The 21,931-nt window shown below is 35.3% G+C and overlaps 1 protein-coding gene across 4 annotated transcripts in view; it reads right to left on the bottom strand.

The window, feature by feature from the left end:
- Nucleotides 1-21,931, bottom strand: part of LRAT (lecithin retinol acyltransferase) — a 120,243-nt gene that overhangs the window by 78,082 nt on the left and 20,230 nt on the right. For 3 of the 4 annotated variants that reach the window (XM_081795576.1, XM_081795577.1, XM_078445671.2), the window contains exons 7-11: nt 19,194-19,271; nt 10,964-11,075; nt 7,747-7,867; nt 7,332-7,438; nt 3,829-3,932 (exon numbers count right to left, since the gene is read on the bottom strand). The gene's annotated coding sequence lies outside the window, so the exon portion shown is untranslated. Of the gene's footprint in view, nt 1-244; nt 950-3,828; nt 3,933-7,331; nt 7,439-7,746; nt 7,868-10,963; nt 11,076-19,193; nt 19,272-21,931 lie in introns of those variants that run through there. The other variant, XM_081795578.1, reaches the window with a different exon arrangement.

The raw sequence follows: 21,931 nt of genomic DNA, 5'->3' as shown, positions 1-21,931 counted from the left end.
GGCCAGAGGAGCTGGACACCCCTAAAGCTAACTGCACCCTTACTCTTCTCACATCTAGGTTATAAGAGTCAACAAATATCATGGACTGACTTTGACTAGTTCATGTAAGGTTCTATCACTAGAAGCCAGAGTTCTAACTAGTTCAGGGACAGATTTGTATTACTGTAAGGATTCTTGGAATTCATGGCGTCCAAAATCCTCACGTTAAGTATTAGGAAGATGGATTAGTAGAGAGGTTAAATACCTTGCCTGAATTCTCACAATGAATTTGTAAGGACGCAGAAAACTGTGGCAGATTCTGCAGGTTGGCTCGTTCTCTCTCATTTTGACACCAACATTCCCCAGTCTTCTTGCAGTTGGGTGCAGGCAGGTGGCCTGAGTTCCTGGCAGGCAGAGGCATCTAGCCAGGACTTGGATGAGAAATGAGCAACGACAGGTGGCCGCTGCATTCCAGGAGCTTGTCTCTTCTGGAGAGCACAGTGGTGTGGCCAAGCGGTTCCTCTGAGACAATGAAGTAGGCTCACTGCCACTTAGTGTCCTACCTGCCCGGTGCCCTACAGGCTCCCTACAACCACTGTTTTCCTTTTTTCTTTTTAGTTGAAGTGTAGCTGACATATCGTATTAAATTAGTTTCAAGGGTACAGCAGTTATTCAACAATCAGATACATTATGAAATGCTCACCATGATAAGTGTATTACAACCTTCCCTATGCTGTACTTTGCATTCCTGTAACTTATTTATTTTATAACTATATTTGTAACTCTTCATCGCCCTCACCCGTTATCATCCCCCACCCCTTCCCCTTTGTCAACAACCACCAGTTTGTTCTGTGTATTTATAAGTCTGTTTCTCTCTTTTGTTGTTTGTTTCTTCATTTGTTTGGTTTTTAGATCCCACATATAAGTGAAATCGTATGCTATTTGTCTTTGTCTGGCTTATTTCACTTAGCAAAATACCCTCACGGCCCACCCATGTTGTCATGTATGGCAAGATTTCATTCTTTTTTATGGCTATTATTCCATTATATATACATATATATATATGTATATACATATATATATATGATGTATAATTAATAATATGCAATATATTAATTAATATAATATAATGTATTAATATACTAATGAATATAATGTATTGTATATTAATACATAATATATAAATAAATTAATTAATATAATATATTAATATATAATAATATAGAACATATTAATAATAATATATATATCATATCTTTTTTACCCATTCATGCATCGTTTGAAACCACTGTTTTTTGCCTGATTGTTTTGTTTTGTTTTTGACTGAGTGAGACCCAAAACTGGGTTCTATGGCTCTCGCAAGATTCTGGGAGCCACTAATATCCTTCAATAAATCTCTTTCCACTTAAACTAGCTAGAATTCTGTTTGAGACCAAGAAGCTTCACCTAAACAGAATCTGGTACCTTGAAATGGCGTGCTGCAATCTCAGATGTGGAACTGGGTTGCTGAAGGTGGGCTTTGAGCAGTGAAGGCACAGATACTGAAAGTGGAAAGCTGGAAACTCTTAATAGGCATGACGTAAAATTTTGTCGACCTGTCCCCATGTTGTGCCTCGGAAAAATAGACTATCGTGTGCCCTACTTTCCACTAGAAGAGAAAAAAAAAAAAAAAAAGGATGTAGAATGAGGACATTTAAGAGCAATCCCCAGAATTCCTAAACTCCTTCCCAAAGTTCATACCACTTTGAAATGGTTTTTGGTTGCTTCCATTTCCATAACGTGTTTTAATTTTTTCCAGCTTTATTGAAATGGAACTGACATACAACATTGTATAAATTTAAGGTGGATAATATGATGATTTATGTCTATATTGTGAAGCACTTACCACAATAAGGTTAGTTAGCACATCTTTCATTTCACATAATTAACATTTTGTTGTTGTTACGGTGGTGAGAATCTTAAGGTTCTACCCTCATAGCCATTTTGGAGTATACAATACAGTATTGTTAACTATAGTCACCATGTTGTATGTTAGATCCCTGGAATTTACTCGTACCATAGCTGAAAGTTTGTGCCCTTTGGCCAACATCTCCCCATTTCCCTCACACCTCAGCCCCTGACAGTCTTCATTTTAGTCTCTGTTTCTAGAAGTTCAGTGTTTTTAGATTTCACATATAAATGAAACCATTTAGTATTTGTCTGTCTCAGTCTGAATTATTTCACTAATAATGCCCTCAAGGTCCATTCACGATGTTGCAAATGACAGGATTTCCTTCTTTTTTATGGCCGAATAATACTCCATTCTGTATATATACCAACCACATTTTCTTCATCTATTCATCTGTTGATGGACACTTAGATGGTTTCCATGCCATGGCTATTGTAAATAATGCTGCAATGAGCATGGGAGGGTGCATATATCTCTTTGAGATAGGGATTTCATTTTGGAATATATAGCTAGAAGTGGCATTGCTGGATCATATGGTAGTTCTGGTTTTAATTTGTTGAAGAACCTCCGTACTGTTTTCTAGAGTGGCTGCAACAATATACATTCCCTTGTGCAACAGTGCACAAGGATTCCCTTTTTTTCTGTATCATTTGTTATCTCCTGTCTTTTTGATAATACCCATTCTAACAGGTGTGGGATAATACCTCATTGTGGTTTTGATTTGTATTTCTCTCATGTTAGTGATATTGAGCACCTTTTCATGTATTTATTGGCCATTTATATGTCATCTTTGGAAAATGTCTATTCAAGTCCTCTGCCCATTTTTTAATTGCACTGTTTTTTTTTTTATTGAGTTGTACAAGTTCCTTATATATTTTGAATATTACCCCCTTATCAGAAATATGACTTGCAAATAACTTCCCCCATTCCATAGATTGCCTTCACATTTTGTTGATCATTTCCTTTCCTGTGCAGAAGCTTTTTAGTTTAATGTAGTCCCACTTACCGATTTTTGCTTTGTTTTAATTTTAAAATGTAAGTCTTGCCTAGTCAAAATTCATTTCCCCCTCCATTTTTAAACATTGGTAGAGAATGAGGAAAGAAGTGGAAATAGAACAGAACTTTTCCCCATGACACTAACATTTCTAGAAAATTTTACTTCTCTTCTTGGAAGCCAAAGGAAGGTTCTTATTTTCTCTCATGTTCCCCACTTCACCTCTCTGCGCCTCAATTTCTCCATATGCAAAATGTAGGAATTCAAAGCGTTTCAAATGTAATGTGCCAATGAATGAATGAGCTCATTGCATTAGCAAAACTGAAGCCTTGAGAAGCCTGGTCCTGTGGTCACAGCAGGTCTATTTCACTTGTGAGAGGAGAGCAAGAGCAAGGGAGGAAAGAAATCCTGTATGCTTGGAGGTAGCATGGCACAGGTCGCCCTGAGACCTGTTCAGAGGGTACTAAGAAAGAAGAGACCGTTTTCTGGGGAAATGGGATCCTGATGTGGGGGAAATGGGACACAGGATGGGTGTGCTGCTTCGGCAGAGCAAACCCAAAATGAGCTTTACCAGGTTGCTTTGTTTGGGACTATAACCTAAATCCATCATTTGGCATACACATAATGGGCAAATATATGCCCATACTTAACATCACGATGTTTTAAAATTTTTGATAAACTTTAAGTAAGTATTATGAGAAAGGGCATATACGCAACAAATGTTTAAAGGTATTCAAAGGCAAAAGGGCTATGAATATGGCTTGACCATTGGCATACACTTCCAAGTTCAGAAGGGTCAAATAATGAATATTATAATTGATGTCAGTGATAAGAAAGTAAGAGGTTCTTACAGCTATACCTGTAAAATATATGTACATATTTTAACTGTAAAAATATGCATATTTACCCATTCCAGGCAGGCCCTGCTTGTGCAATTTCTCTTGAAAAAATTTCTAATGCCTTCTTCTGTTTATGATGTCCTGAAAGTCAAAGGACTACTTCTCCAGGACCCTATTAACAAAGAGTAGAAATTAACAGATGTCTACTGCAAAATATGAAACAAGCCTATATTTGCATACCATGAAAGAAGATATATTTCTGGACCATATAATTATCTCTGATTTGCATGATCACTATAAAGAGTTTATTATTATAGGTTTTCCCAATTATGCCATGCTTGTCCACAAAAATAAACACCTTATTAAACGATAACACTCTTGGTCCTCCATAAATTATTAATAATAAATTGTATCTTAGGAATATAACTTGACACATGGGAATGATAGCTTGAAAAAATCGCTAAAATTCTATTTGAAAAACCCCTTTAATTTTTTCCATTTTCTATCTCTTTTATTTAATTGAGGCCTATTACTTTCTTCACATGACAGATGATTTTAAATGATATGTGTATCATTGCTATAGTTCAATTCCTCTTAAAGGGCATCTACATCATACATGATCTATAGCCATTGGACAGTTTATTATAGAATGAGTCAGTTATCCTAGTTTGAAACAGAGTTATAATACATAAATATATAAATAAACAATGTCTTACTTGAGACTTTTAAGGATTTAGCAATGACCTTCTCTGAAACGTGTGGTCATCTGAAAGGTCACTAGAAAGGAGTGGAAGTCTAAGGTCTAGTTCTGCCTGTTATTCTAAAGACCTGCTTGTCCTTCATTAAGTCAGTTCATTTCCCCACAACTTAATTTGCCTTTTTAGTCAAATGAAGATCATATCAGCTTCCTAACTACTTCACAGAGCTACTATGATGAAACAATATGGCATCAGATGTGAAACATTTCTTCAAGGACAAATACGAGACATAATTATTTTAATGACCAATAATTAAAGTAAACTTCTACTTTTCCCATTATGTTTACTATCAATTTCTCTGTCTAAAACCAACTTAATGAATCTGTTTGACAATTTAATTATGTGACTAAATTGAGCTTTATGGATACATCATGAAAAATAGACACATGTACTGTTTTCAAGCAGCCTTTAATACAAAGCACCTTCCAAACAACAGATTAAAAGTTGGCTTTCAGATAGCAGCTACGCTGTGGTAAGCATAGCATCATGTATAGAGAAGGTGAATCACCATTTGCACACCTGAAACTAACATAACATTGTGTGTGGCCCATGCCCAAAAAGATTAATAAAAACGAATCAATTAATTAAAAATGTTTTAAAGTTGGCTTTCACGATAACCTTTCATTTTAAGTTCTACATTCACTAATTCTAATTCAGTGAATTATATATGTCAGTTAAACCACCTAGCCACTCATAGAGCACATATTCCTAGGTAGAGTGAAATAACTACACTCTGACACCTGCTTCCTGCTTCTGGGTTTTATCAGGCACCTGAAATTTCCCATATAATTCTAAATAGTCCCTAAGTTTAAATCCCAACCTTACCACATGCTAGCCTACAAAATAAAACACAGGAGTTCCTGGCATTTGGGGAGTGGAGTGGGGCTTCATAAAATGAAATGAATAACAGACTGCAAAAATTATGCAACTAAGAATTCTCTAAAAATTTTGTCAAAATAAAATATTTGGCCAACATCTTGTTGAGCTTTCTATTTTGTACAAAAGAGAAAATTCCTAAATAGAGAGGAGTGTCAATAAAGATTGTAACACAGACAATTGAACCATACTATTTTAACATATCTGGGATTATAAGGAACAATATTATTTTTCTTTTTTAAAATTTAATAAATTATCTTTTTATGGCATTCAAGCTTTAATAATTCAGTTACAGAAGCTTTAGATCTTTTCCATTGATTCTACACTAAAATGAAACTCTTGCTCCTAGAGGTTAAAAGTGCAGAAGCTAGAACTGGACTGCAGGGAGTTCAAAATCTGGCCCTGCCCCTCATTAGCTGTTTGACCTGAGACAAATTATTCAACCTCTCTGCATCTGTTTCCTCATTTATAAAATAGAAATACTAACAGATCTACCTAAAACTGTTGTTGTGAGGGCTAAATGAAAATACAAGTAGGGGCGCCTGGGTGGCTCGATGGGTTAAGCATCATACTCTTGATTTCAGGTCAGGTCATGATTTCATGGTCATTAGATCGAGTTCCATGCTCGGTGTGGAGCCTGCTTGGGATTCTCTTTCCCTCTCTCTCTCTGCTGCTTCTTCACTCGTGCTTGCTCTCGCTCTCTCTCTCTCTCTCTCTCTCTCAGAATAAATAAATAAACTTTTAAAAAAGAAAAAAATACAAGTAGAGCACTTGGAACAGTGCCTGCCACGCACTACCCTCTCAGTTAGTGTTACTGTGACGCTGTAATTGATGTTTCCCATATACTTTCCCATCTTTGATTAATACTTCTTAAGTGACAGAAGTCACTAGACATCAAGATATCTACAAATAATCCAGAATAATAATATGGTCAAACCTTTGTGAATAAGACTGTCAGAGTTAAAAAGTCCTAAAAAATTATTCAAAAGGGTTAAACTTGTAATTAGAAAGTTTATATAAGACACACCTATAATAGTGTTGCTTGGAATAAATATATGGATAGGGAAAGAAAGTTCCTAGGCAAGGTCTAATTAATTATCCATAATTTAATGAGACATTGACCATACTTCATTTTGTTTAATTTGGTCATTTACATTTTAAAAACTAATCTTGGTGCCTGGATGGCTCAGTCAGTTAAGCCTCTGACTTTGGCTCAGGTCATGATCTCATGGTTCGTGGGTTCGAGTCCCGCATCTGGTGAGCTTGAGCCTTGCCTCTCTCTGTCTGTCTCTCTCTCTGTCTCTCTCTTTCTCCCTTCCTCCCTCTTCCTGCCACTCCTTCACACCCTCTCTCTCTCAAAAAAAAAAATCTCAAAATGCCTTGTATTAGATTAATGCAATTGATTTTTAATGGGTGCTCACGATAGATTTTGACATACTTTATATGTTGAATGCTTTCAGTGTAAGCAAAAAACAATTCTGAATCTCTGATTCCTTTTCTAGGGAATAGCTAGAAATTTTCCAGCAAGAATGGAAGGAACATTATTTGTTTTTACTGCTAAGGAACAACATGTACTAACTAGCTAGAAGTTAAAAATTTAAATATTCATAGCTTTCTAAAAACTTTTTAAGAAAACCATATATGTGGCACCCAGAGAGCCTAACCATAACAGCTACACCAGTAACGGTATAATGAGAAAGGAAATGAATAAAGTTTTGCCATAGGCATACAGAAATTTCAAATTGAATTAACGAGCTTGTTATAGAACAATCGATTAAAAACAATACACACTATAAAACAGAAGTAACCCAAAATTCATAGCCCATTAAAACTTAGCTAGGTTGGTCTTTATAATAAATGCTTTCATACATAAGTGATTAAGAATATTCAAAACCAATTCTTTTACACTGGAATAAGAAATCTTGTATTTTACTTACTCCATTTAAATTTGTTTCAGTTTATGTTCCATATGTTTCTTCATATCCTAAAATTTGAAGACGAACCCCACTCTAATTTTCCACACCAGCGTCTTCAAACATGAGTTCTGCAGCAAAGGATATGATAAAAATAAGCACGCGAGATTAAGAGGTGCAAACGTCCAGGTATAAACTAAATAAGTCATGGAGATGAAAAGTACAGCATGGGGAACAGAGGCAAAAATACCGTAATAATGTTGTACCATGACTACACTGAGGGTGGCGAACACTGCGTAACGTGCAGAATTGTTGGATCACTACGATGCACACCTGAAACTAATGTAACATTGTCAACTATACTTCAGTAATTATAAATAAATAAATAAATAAATAAATAAATAAATAAATAAATAAATAAAGTGAAAACAAGCATTACCAGATTCCAGCCAAATACTGTTTCTGGTGGAACCGTCTGAGCCTGCCGATAGCGAGCTGGCTTCATGATAAAAAAGGGAGGTTGGCATGTGCTCAAGGACCAAATGAGATTTTTTTTTTCTCTTAAAATCAGAATCATTAAAAGAGAAGGAAAAGAAAAAAGTATTCATGAATTTACAGTGGATCCATTCCAACATTCCCTTAGTTTTCGTTCTTGATCAAGGTCACCCATTTTTGGATGTCAACAACAATTACAGCGAAAGCCCTAGGGCAGTCTGGGGCCTTTAAGTCTATCAAGTCACTCTTGAATATAGCGTTAGCTTCAAACCACAACATTTGATATGTTCATAGCCTCAATGTCTTTTATTTTCTAAACAGTCTAATGTCGAAGATTTTCTCCTTGATACAATAATTACACGTGCAAATACTTTTTTTTTTTTAAGTTTATGCATTTATTTTGGGAGACAGGGAGAGCACACGTGTGAGCACAAACAGGGGAGGGACAGAGAAGGAGAGACAGAATCCCAAGCGCAGAGCCTGATGCCGGGCTCAAACTCACGAACCCCTGAGATCATGACCTGAGCCAAAGCACTTAACCGACTGCACCACTCTGGCACCACAGGGTACGAGTACTTTTGACATTTCTTAGAGACTAGAGTTTTGGGGTTTGGTTGTTTTTGAAAGTTTTGTTATTAATTTGGTGTATTGAACATATGATCAAAGAATGTGGTCTATAAAATTGCTACTTTCTGAAACAGATTAAGGTAGCTTTGAGGATGCTTAAAAACAAGGTACATACTTGTCTTGTGTGGGGGAGAATGTTCTGTCTGTAGCTTTTAATTCAACTTTTGTATTATCCCAATATTCTGTGTTCTTTTTAATCATTTATTTAATAATAAATAATAAATAAAAATAAATAATCATTATCATTTAACTCAATAAATATGAAGATCTGTTAAAATCTTCCGTGGCAATTGTATATCTCTTTCTCTTTAGGTATCTAAAGAGACGTAAATGTCTTAATGCTTTGTTATTTAGCACATGAAAGGGCATGACCACATTATCTTCATTGTGAATGATACATTTTATGCCATTTGAATCCTACCTTACTGTCAATATCATTTCCCTCTTATTTTTTCCCTTCTCATTCTCCCCTACCTTCTCCTTGTCCTTCTTTTTCTTATTCCTTGCTTACTGATTCTTCCAACTTTCTTGCATTGTTTGGTTTCACTGTGCATCATAACACTTAGTTGAACTTTGATTTTAATCTATTCTAAGAGACTTTATCTTTTAATTGAGCAGTCTACGGCATTTACATTTATTTGCACAACTGTGATTTTGACTTAACTTTTAAAATACTGTTTTACACTTCCCGTTTTAACGTTTGCTTTATTTTCTGATTTTTGGAATAGTCATTCATTCATTCAACAATATTTACTGAATAATATGTGCCAGATATTGTGACATATAACTGTGTTTTCATGCCTTTTATCTTATGTAGGTGCCTAAGAAGGCACCCATCATTCAGGTTGCCTTGTTCAAACATCACTTAATAAAACCTTCCTTGGGGCACCTGAGTGGCTCAGTCGGTGAAGCATCCGGGTCTTGGCTCTTCACTTCAGCTCAGGTCATAATCTCACAGTTCGTGAGTTCAAGCCCTGCGTTATGCTCTGCGCTTGCAGTGAGGAGCCTGCTTGGGATTCTCTCTCTCTGCCCTTCCCCGACTGGTGTGCTCTGTCTCTCTCTCTCAAAATAAATAAATAAACTTTAGGGGCGCCTGGGTGGCTCAGTCAGTTAAGCGTCCGACTTCGGCTCAGGTCATGATCTCACGGTCCGTGAGTTCAAGCCCCACGTCAGGCTCTGTGCTGACCGCTCAGAGCCTGGAGCCTGTTTCAGATTCTGTGTCTCCCTCTCTCTCTGACCCTCCCTCCGTTCATGCTCTGTCTCTCTCTGTTTCAAAAATAAATAAACGTTAAAAAAAATTAAAAAATAAATAAATAAACTTTAAAAAAATAAAAAAATAAAATAAAACCTTCCTTAACTGCCAAATCGAAATTATGCTTGTTATTCTTTTTCATAATACCCTTTAATATTTCTTCAAAGTACTTTTCAATTCTTTATTTGTGGGTTATTAGTTTAATGTCTATCCATATTACTAAACACCATGAGGATAGCTACCTTGTCTGTCCTGCTCACAGCTATATACCCAGGGCCCAGAAGTCACTGCTATGTAGTAAGGGACTCATATGTTGAAAGAGAGAACTAGTTAACTAATTAATTATATAGATAGCCTTAAAAATGCAGATTGTAATTATCTTAAATTTTAATTAAAAAACACTTTAATTCAAGAGAGAGAGAGTGAGTGGGGGAGAGGGGCAGGAGAAGAGAGAGAGAGAGAGAGAGAGGGAAATAGAGAGAGAGAGAGAGAGAGAGAGAGAGAGAGAGAGAGAATCTCAAGCAGGCTCCATGCTCAGCACTGAGGCCAACATGGGGCTCAATCCCATGACCCTGGGATCAGGACCTGAGCTAAAATCAAGAGTCAGATGCTTAGCTGACTAAGCCACCCATGCACCCCAAATCTTTAATTTAAAAACACTCTAACTTTCTGCTAAGGGATCACAGGTTATTTTCACTCAGTTTCCTGTTTATGTTGTTTTTTTACTTTTAAATGTTTTTGATCACCACTATTGATAAAAATGAAATAATTTGGGGGTACTTACATGGTAGGAAGCATCACTAGTGTAAATAACATGTAAATGATTTGGTTCTAGCATCAAAAATTTTATAAAAATTGTTAAATAATTAAGTTTGGCCACAAAATTATAATATTTCTTTATTTGGATATGTTTAAAGAGAAATTTCTAGGACAAATGAAGTTTCCTCCAGAGATAAAAACAGGCGGATGTACCATTTGACCTGTCAAAGGGTCTGTTGCTTTGATTCTATCACCTGTTATCTTTCTAAACATCATCTCTAGGTTAAGAGAAAGAAGCTAATATCCATAAAACCTTACTAAAACTTGTTTATCTGAGCATACTAAACTACAAAACTGTTGGGGCAGGTCACTCTCCACTTAATACATAACGTGATGAGTGAATATATAGACACATTAGGGGAAAACGTTAAGTCATTATAATAACGATCCTTGTGAAATAATCTGATCGCTAATGTGCTTTAAAATAGACTGGAAAACCCATCATTTTGTTTCATGTGCAAACCTTTTCAAAAAACTTTCAGCTATTCTCCTTCCTTTTTTAGTTGCTTTTTGGACCTTCCATTGTGCAGACAGAAGTTGCTCTGAAATCATCATGGTAACAAGCACTTGCTTACCTGCTAAGACAAGGTTATAAATATAAACAATGATATTAATCTATGCCAACAATAATATGCCCTAGAATGGGTCACATAACTATTATCGGAAACAATTGTATCTATTCTGAGTGCATACATAAATAAGGTTATCTTTTCTAATATGAAATAATGACCTTCATAGAAGTCAAGTGAAAGCTTTAATAAATTGGGGGGGGGGGGTATAAGATTACATTTCTGAATTTAGAGAAATATTTTTGGGGCTTTAAAGTTTATTTCTGTTAAGCTTCCAATCAAGCTTTTTCTTCTACATGGACAGAGACTTTGGAAATACTCTACTGGAAACAATCTAAATGTCAAACAAGAAAGGAATATTTAAATACACTACAATAGGGATGCCTGGGTGGCTCAGTCCGTTAAGCATCTGACTTCGGCCCAGGTCATGATCTTATAGCTCATGGGTTTGAGTCCTGTATTGGGCTCTCAGCCGACAGCCTGGAGCCTGGAGCCTGCTTTGGATTCTGTGTCTCCCTCTCTCTCTGCCCCTCCTTCCTCTCACTCTGTCTCTCAAAAATAAATAATAAACGTTAAAAAAAGTAAAAATAAATATACAATATGATACACACAGATAATGGAATGCTATAGAGCACTTTTGAAATAATGTAAGAAAGTAAATAAAAAAAACGGTAAAAAGTAAAATTAATTATGATGAAATGCTCCTAATGTTATATTTAAAAAAGAGGCAAAAACGGTATACAATATAATCTGTGTTCAAGTTTGCATGTGACTGCCACTCCTTTTTATGTCAGTTTGAATTACATTTCTGTCACTTGCAATAAAAAAATCCTAAATAGTACACATGTAGATTATTAATTAAAAAATTAATGTAAAAACTAAGCTGACACTTTGTATTTTTCTTTTTTTCTTTTTTTTTTAAGTAGGCCCAGCATGGAACCCAACGCGGGGCTTGAACTCACTACCCTGAGATCAAGACCTGAGCTGAGATCATGAGTCAGACACTTAACTGACTGGGCCATCCGGGTGCCCCCAAATTTGACACTTTTATTTTTAGAGGTTGTATCACTTTGTAGCTTTCAGAGTTTATTTGAAAGCAAGAAGATAAAAAAGCATGTATGCCTAAATTTTATGTTTTCTGTCATGGACATATCACAGTTTTGGACATACCATATCAAAAAACGAAACATTATTTTTAATATACAGATATATATTCTCTATATTGATACTTCAATACCTACTCCACAGCCCTTCTCTATGATGTTTTATAATCGTGGTGCCACCATACACAACTAGCTTTGTACAGATAATGATTACCCTAAATCTAAGGAATTGCAATATTATAAATGTAAGTTTTAGAGTTTACATATACCAATTAGTCTTAACTAATATCGAGAAATCAAAGATAGTCGTGGGCTTATCTCTCCACCATGTTTTCTGCCTACTTTCTACAGGAAATCATAACTTTATCCCTAACTAAATCACCCTATCATACAGAGGGAAATTTATGTGCTTTCCACCTGACCTCTAAACAAATAACAAAATAACACAAGAGAAAAGACCTTATATAGTTGACCCTTGAACAACACAGGGGTTAGGAGCACTGATTCCCTACGCAATCAAAAATCCACGTATAATTTTTGACTCCCCCCAAAATAAACTACTAATAGCCTACTAAAGCCTTACTAATAAAATAATCAATTACCACATATTTTGTACGTTATATGTGTTATATACTGTATTCTTACAATAAATAAAGCTAAAGAAAATATCATTAAGAATATTATAAGCAATAGAAAATATACAGTACTGTACTATATTCATCGGAAAAAATCCATGTGTAAGTGGACCAGTGCAGTTCAAACCCATGTTGTTGAAGGATCAGCTGTAAAAGGAAGAAGGAAGAGACCTTTTGCTCCTTGAACCTACACTACCTTTAATACCTAAACACTGGAGAGAAAAACAGGATCACTTATTTTAATATGAAAACTGTTCATTACTTTTCATTAAAAGCTGTTTTTAATAAATGAGCTAAAAAGTTAAAGAAAGGAATGTATTACAAATTCCCTTAAAATGAGTAACAACTTACTTTAACTTGCTATCCATGTAAAAAAAATGGTTTTTAATGTTTATTTATTTTTGAGAGAGAGAGAGAGAGAGAGAGAGAGACAGAATGTGAGTGGGGTGAGGGGCAGAGACAGAGGGAGACACAGAATCCAAAGCAGGTTCCAGGCTATGAGCTGTCAGCCCAGATGTCGATGCGGGGCTCGAAATCACAAGCTGTGAGATCATAACCTGGGCTGAAGTCAGATGTTTAACAAACTGAGCCACCCAGGTGCCCCTAACTTGCTATCCATTTAAACTATGTCACTGACAAGATCACAACAGGTCCTTCAAGCTTCTGAGTACATCCTTGTGAAATGGAAAGATCTTTATTTTCCTCACCAATGATATTGTTGTTGCTAAGTGAAGTGTCAGGAAAGAGGGACTAATTACAGCTTAATACAGTTCACATTCTGATCTTATAAATGCAATTGTGCGCTACTTTATACATATCTATGTCCATTAAGTATAATCTCTCTCTGAACTAAACTACATCTAAAACATTATTCAGGATGAATAAATTACGGTCTGAGAATAAAGTGGGTGTTAATAAGAATTGATTCTAAGCAAGGAGATGCATATCAGTGGATAAATAATATAAATGCCTGCATTATTTGGTAAATGTAATAGATGTATAGTTTTTTTGCAAACAATAGGAAATTTTCAAGAGAAGCAAAAGTCTCAGTTACTATCTTTATATCACTGAGAGCAGTCTGAAAGTTGTATACCTAACTTATTTAGCAATATTATGCAACAAATACAAAGAAATAAACTCTTTAAATTCTCAAAACAAAGATTATAGAAGTATTACAGCATAATCACACTTTTATCTTTAGCATTCATTTGACCAAACAAAATATTTCGTTCTTGGGAGCACAAACTTGTTGCAAGAGAAAGGACTTGAAAGTCTTGGAGACCCGGATTTAATTCCCCAGTTTAGCTGTGTCTTCTCAGGCAAGTTACGCAACCTCTCTGTCTCCCTTTCCTGTTGTGCAAAATGAATAAGATAACTACTTAGGGAAGAGAGTTGCTAAGATTAAATCCCTCCAAGGAGACTATCTCATACCATAGCAGTTATAAACAATAGCTAGTGCTCCCTTAATTTTCCTCTTCCTTTCCCAAATAACTGTTCAAAAACCATGTATATTTTGAACTGAATTTCCAGCTACAAACCATTCAAAGTGAAAGACATTATAGCTGATTCATATTCTAAAATCTGAAATAGATCCTTGAAAGTCCCTCATATCTAAATGATTTGAAGCAGTATTATTTCAATAAGTTCGATAAAGTTCTCTCGCAATTTGTTATATTTTATGACCCTCTTAGCCTCATCTTTAAACACATATACAAGTGCTGGTTTAAAATCAAGATCCTGGTCAGGGCACCTGGATGGCTCAGTTAAGCCTCCGACTTCAGCTCAGGTCATGATCTCACAGTCGTGGATTTGAGCCCCACGTTGGGCTCTGTACTGACAGCTCAGAGCCTGGAGTCTGCTTCCAATTCTGTGTCTCCCTCTCTGTCCCTTCCCCACTCGTGCTCTGTCTCTGTCTCTCAAAAATAAATAAACGTTAAAAAAAATTTTTTTTAAATCAAGATGCTGGTCAAACAGAACTATAACTGAACCTCTTAATTCATGCATATAATGTAAGTAAACAGCATGCAGTACAATAAAGTCAGCAAAGTAAACACTGGAAAGAGATAGTCGGCCTTGTTGTCTCTGTTAAACATGTCCAAGCACTGCATCTAAAAATATTTGAAAAATCTGCCTATTTTCCATCTGTTATATTTCTCAGAGGATAACTGAAAGTTCACGTGAAAGTTCACTGCAAGTTCAAATATGTCATATCAGGTCATTTGCAGGGTAAAGGTTCACTGGGAGTTTATTATTATTTTTTTAAAGATTGAAGTGGAAAAAGAATATGTATACTAATTGAAGCTATTTTATATTGCATTATGACCACTGCGTGTTTAAGTATCATAAATAAAAAGTATAAATTTTAAAAGGCCATGTGCAATGCTTAATGGCAACAGCAACCATTATAAGGAAGGTGTCTAAGATAGTATCCTTGGAACTATTCTTAGAGAAGAAGCTATAGATCAGTTTTGGTTGTTCTAGGTATAATAGTTGCTATATTTATATTGTATTGAATACTTTATTTTTTTTTAATTTTTTTTTATTAATGTTTATTTATTTTTGAGACTGAGAGAGACAGAGCATGAACGGGGGAGGGTCAGAGAGAGGGAGACACAGAATCCGAAACAGGCTCCAGGCTCCGAGCTGTCAGCACAGAGCCCCGACGCGGGGCTCGAACTCACAGACTGTGAGATCGTGACCTGAGCTGAAGTCGGCTGCTCAACCGACTGAGCCACTCAGGCGCCCCTTGAATACTTTGTTTAAACAATATATTTAAAAACAGTATATAGAGACAAAAAAGAGAGAAATATCGAAATAATAAATAAATATAATCTTACTATTTACCTGAATAGGGATGATTTTTAATTTGTAATTGCTTTTCGGGCTGTTTACAGCAAAAGCAGGAAGCCAAGAGAAATATGTTTCATTTGGAACAAACTGACTAAAGCATTGACAACATCGAAATCAAATAGACATTAATCAATATTATCTGAATTGCTGAAGCAAAAATTGCTTTTTGATAAAACCTTCATATTTAAAAAAATACTTAGAAAATAATTTTCAGAAAAAGTCACAACAAACATATATATGTGTTCAAATATATACATATATATATTTGTGTATATATATATATATGTATATATATATATATATATATACATATATATATATATAAAATTTAGGACATAACTTTTGGGTTCACCAATTAAAAAAATGTTTCTTTCTCTAAAGCACTGGTACATGTTAGAGTTCAGCAAAGGATTCCAAATATATTGAGTAAAGGCACATTCCATGCTTTCTCAATTTCTCCTGTCAAATGTATGTCCTCAGCTTCACAATATAACTTTCAGGCCATAATTTGCTTCTTAAAATGAAAAGCATATTTGTTTCTCTCCAGCATGTCCATATTTTCTTCATGACGTATTGCCAATTGGTTTTAGTGGACCATAGCATTCAGCCATAGCATTAAAATATAGTGTTTTTAATTTCATTAACGTATGTATATATTTATTTTTTTTAGCTGTTAAAGGGAAGATAATTCTAAGTAAGACGGAAAGATGAGGAAATGGTTGAGAAATGACTGTAATAGGGGCCGAGGCAGGTCACTGACTTCCTTGACTACTTTCTCTTACTGTCTGGCACTCTCTACTCACAGCTTCCCACCTTACAAGTTGTTTTCTTCCTCCCACACTCTCTGGATTTGATGGGTAAGAATTTGAACTATACTCTCTCCACGATCCTCAACTTTCCCCTTGTCCTTGCATTCCCTAGATGCCCTGATTGTCCCAGTACTGTTCTCTTCACACTCAAAGGCACCGCATCCATTCCCATGACTTCAACCATCACCTCTCTTGGACTGTCAAGAAAATCTTCGCCTTTTCCTCACAACCCCCAAGCTACTTCCAATTGCTGATATGTTCCATACACACCAAAAACTAAGTAAAATCCTGCTTCTTCCTGTTACTACCATTATTGCTATTATTACTACCATGCCATCACTGCTACTGCTGCCTCACTACTATTAACACTACCATTATCACTCTTTCTCCTGGGTGCCATTTACTTACACGTTTACCGTGTGTCAGACACTGGATTCAGCCCTGACCAACAGCAACCTATTTATAGTAATCTCTACAACAATCCTATGGGTAGGTATTATTACCCTTATTTTATACTCATGGAACTCAACAAGACTCAGGACTACACCACCTTAAGTGAGAGGTGCAACACACGTTCAGATAAAATAGGTTCAGATAGGTGCTTCTATTCTTGTGTTAACGCAACTTATCTTTTATTAGTCTCCAAATATTTGGTGAACATCGAAGTGTAAGACAATAAGATAATGAACATCTTATTGAAAAGTTACTATTCATTTTTGGTACTGTTTTAAGTGCTTTATTGACTCATCTTCCATAATAATCCATTCAGAGTAGATATTACCATTTTCCTTACTCTGCAGATGAGTGACATTGAGGAACATAAAGGTTGAGTAACTTGTCCCATCTCACAGAGCTAATAAGTGGTAGAACCAGGATTCTAGGCAATATCTCTAAAGTTCATGCTTTCTCATTGTTATTTTGGGCTGAATGGTGCATCTGATAAATCTGTAGGAATGCAAAGATCCACGCCCTCAGAGAGTTTATAATTTGGTTGAAAAGATAAAACCAAGATGATAAAATCTAAGAAGTCAGATTTCTTGTACTTCAACTATTTGTTTTACAGTTCCAAAGCTGTTACGTTGGAAACAAGAGGCATGGAGACCAGCTAATGGTCTTGAGAATCTACATAGCCTTCAGAATCCACATAAGATTCTAAAATAGCCTTTAGAAGCTAGATAAGAAAACTGGAAAATTTGGATGAATATAAAAGGAAGAAAATGAAGGATATTATGGAGTAAAAATTGACCTTACTGATGATTGATGAGATAAGGGAGAGCATGGAAGAGACCTGAGTCTAGGTCAGTAAGAGACTGACCACATCACCATCAGAAATGTATAAGTCTCTAATAGAAGCTAATGAATTTCAGGTAAAAATAAAATTATAAACAAACAAAAACTATCAGATAAGTCATCTGCTACCAAGTAGGGGCAAACACTGCAAAAGCAAATGATCATTCTCAGAGATAAAATACAGACAAATATGAGTAAAGGGCCAAGGACACATTTCCCATTGTTGCCGTAACCCTCATGTATTTATTGCTTCCTACTAGTCTGGTACCATATGACAGCCAAAGAGGAGGAGAAGAGTGATAGCACCTGCTTGGCACTGGACAAGGATCAGAGAAAGAATGGGAGACAAGACTGGAAAGACCACTGTCTAGACTGGGGTCTGGAATGTCATGTATAGATCCCTAATTGTTACTAGAGGCAAAAGCCTATGTATTCTAAGTTTCACATTGGTAAGCTGGCTCTTGTTGCAGGAGCTTCTTAGAGTTGGGACCAAGAACCTTCTCACAGCAGAGCCCTGGATGGAATAGGGTCCTGGTATTTCAAGGTTCCAGTGTATATTTAGATATATATTTATACAAGGTTCCAGTAATACATATTTAGTATATTTTGTCCTTAAACAGAGAGACTCTATTTTAGGCACTATATTATTTTCCTAGGGGTATTGTAACAAAGTACCAAACTCTGGGTGTCTTAAAGCAACAGAAATGTACTATCTCAGTTCTGGAGGCTATTAGTTTGAAATCGAGGTGTAGACAAGCAGGGCCATGTTCTTTTTGACAGCTCTAGGGGAAAATCCTTCCTTTCCTTTCTAAGCTTCTGGTGGTTTGTCAACAATCTTTGGTGTTACTTGGTTTATAGATGCATCACTCCAGTCCTGTCTTTACATGTTGTTCTCTCTGTGTGTCTTCACATTGTCTTCCCTCTGTGTGTGTCTTTTTCTTTGTCCAAATTTCTTTTTTTTTTTTTTTTATCAGAACACCAATCCTATTGGATTGAGGCCTATTGTAATTATCTCATTTTGACTTGACTACCTCTGTAAAGACCCTCTCCAAATAAGGTAACATTCTAAGGTCCTAGGAGTTAGAATTTGAACATATCCTTGGGGGACACAATTCAACTCATTAACAGGTACAAAGGTCAGCTTAATAAATAAACCAGAGACCATAATAATAGTAATATAAAATATTGTATATTATCTTAGGGAAATATGATTTTTAAGGTGCCAAAAAGAATTCTCTTGAAACTTAGCTCTGGATCCTAATAAGATAATGATGGCTAGGATATATAGTTTGTGTATCACAATATGAAAACAATATATAATGCAAATAAACAATATAAATTAAGAAAATAATGAAATACAATTTAATAAACACATAATAAAATTTCTAAAATGTAAATGCTATATAAACTTTATATATATATGTGTTGATAACCTGCCAGTCTGGCATCCAATCCCAACTTATGAATTTTCCACCAATACTCTGAGCATCACATTCAGTGAGGTGTCCTGCAAGGCTGCAAAACAAAAGAAAATGACGCTAATATGGTAAGCAAAATTTTCAATACCTTCCCAAATATAAAAATCAAACCTTATTTTTTGGAAGTATTGTCATAAAATTGGGAAAAAACTTGGTTACTTTACATGGGTGCCACTTTGGTTTTGTTTGTTTTAATAAAATAATCTAATGATGCAGAAAGGCTAGCTTGGGATAATAGAAAAAATACTGGTCTAAGAATCACGGGAACCTAAGCCAAGTGATAGACTTTGAACAAAATGGGGCTAATGCATTAACCAGTGTGGTTATGATAATTAATTGAGATAAAAATATGTGAAAGCCATGAAAACTGCAAAGTGCTTCAAAATTTAAGTTATTATTAGAGTCGAAATGTGACATGAAGTTGTCATTATGTTATTTATAGGATAGGAGGCAAAATTTATAAGATATTACTATTTGACATGCTAATGGACTAAAACTTATCAATAAATCTATTATTAAAACTCATTCTCCTAAAGTTTGGAAGATCTTAAGCTCTTTACAAAGTGAAGAGGTTTAATCAGCATAGGATAATAAAATACTTTTGGGTTTTAGTTGTTTGGCTTGTGTGAATCCAGCTTGTGTGACTACTTCCTCTGTAACTTTGGGCAAGTTATATAATCCTATTGTATGTAAATTTCCTCATCTTTCAAGTGGGGACAACAACGTCTGTCTAATAAATTAATTGTGAGTATAAAAAATAATTTTGTGAAGTTCCTCTCACATAGTAGGCACTCAAGAAATGATTGTAACTTTGTTTCATAAAATTTCTTGAATCTTTGTATGAGACATATTTCTTTAGCTTTTTAACTCCACAGTATTAAAGAAATGCAATTATGTTCAGTTTAAAATGTGTTGAAGATGACCTACCAGATATATTTTAATTTATAAAAAGCTTAAGTTTAGTAAATTTTACTATAATGTAATTAAAGGAGTAAAATTACAACTAGCATTATTAGACTTACTTTCCAGGTGTTAATAAGTCAAAGCCATTGCTTTTCTAACCAAACTATGAGGGAAAAAAACCCTACAAAAATTAATTATTTAATGTATAATGTATCCATTTACAGGTAGAATCTTTAAATAGTATGTGTTCGAGATAAAGTAATTAATTCCCTACTTAATCTAAAGTACAATTCAAGATTATTGCATAGATTTAAATAAAAAATTATACAAAGAAACTAACAAAAATCTCTCATAAAAACTTGAAGTAGATATTTTGCTCTGGACAAGATGGAATGACCTGGGCCAAATTTATACTACTGCCTGAAACAACCAAAAAACCAGAAAAAAAAAAAAAAATGAAATAATAGTGTTCAAGACAGTGGACATCAGGCAACAAAGAACAGTGATTCCCTAAGATATATAAAACAAATGAGATGAGTCAATGACTGAGTTTCCAGGCTACACACTGGGAGGGGAAAGCCAAGGGGAGCCCAGCAGGTACCCCGAGTTGAGAAGCTGAGTCTAGGGAGACAAAGCTGACTAGAGATCACAGGGCAGGTGCCCTCTTTCTTGTGTTCTCTCTCTATCTCTCAAAAATAAGTAAACATTTAAAAAAAGAAAATGAATAACTTTAATCTCAAACAAGGCAGAAAAGAGAAAAGGGGGAACCAAGAGTTAGATGAGACAAATAGGTAACAAATAACAAGATGGCGAATTCAGATTATATAAAAAAGCAAGACTCAAAAGAAAAGGTACCAATGGCTACCTTAGCATCAGAAGGTAAATTTCACAGCAAAAAACATCACCAGGAATAAAAAGGTCATTTCATAATGATACAGAAGTGACTTTACCAGAAAGACATAATAATTAATTATGTAAATGTAATTGTCATTAACAGAAGCTCACTGGAGAACTAATTAAGAAGGAAGGGAAGTAATGCCCCCCTAGGTGCATTCAGAATGGTTGAGAGAAGAAACAGGGGTAAATGGTAGAGTATACTTTACAAAAGTTCTCTGCCCCTAAAATTTTTCTGGTGTAGGCGAGCAAAGAAACGGACTATTGAGGATCCCTCATATAAAATATAAAAGCTAAAATTTCAGTTAGACACAAGATCAGAAAATAAACCCAACTCTGTAAATTGTATTTCACTCTCTTATTTCACATACAATAAAACACAAACACATACACGCATTTAGAAAATTAGTTTACATTAAAAAATGCAAAACAGGATTTAAAAAAACATTTTTTTAACATTTATTTATTATTGAGAGACAGAGAGAAACAGACCGTGAGCAGGTGAGGGGCAGAGAGAGAGGAAGACAAACAGAATCCGAAGCAAGCTCCAGGCTCTGATTGCCAGCACAGAGCCCGATCCTGGGCTTGAACTCACAAACCAAGACATCATGACCTGAGCCCAAGTCGGACGCTTAACCAACTGAGCTACCCAGGCGCCCCAAAAAAATGTAAAACAGGATTTTTAAGAACCTAAATATTATGTGTTTATAATATTCATAAACATTTATATATGTATGTGTGTGTATGTGTATATACACTATGTTCAATAATTTGATTTTTGGTTTTTTAAAAAGGAAATCACCTGGGGGCTTCCTGGGTGGCTCAGTTGGTTAAGCATCTGACTTCAGCTCAGGTCATGATCTCGCAGTTTGTGGGTTCAAGCCCCGCATAGGGCTCTGT

Source organism: Panthera onca, chromosome B1 (genome assembly GCF_046562875.1).
Source record: "Panthera onca isolate mPanOnc1 chromosome B1, mPanOnc1 haplotype 2, whole genome shotgun sequence".
Classification (NCBI taxonomy): domain Eukaryota; kingdom Metazoa; phylum Chordata; class Mammalia; order Carnivora; family Felidae; genus Panthera; species Panthera onca.
The sequence above is the reverse complement of the archived record's forward strand: the minus strand, read 5'-3'. Positions and strand labels throughout refer to the sequence as shown.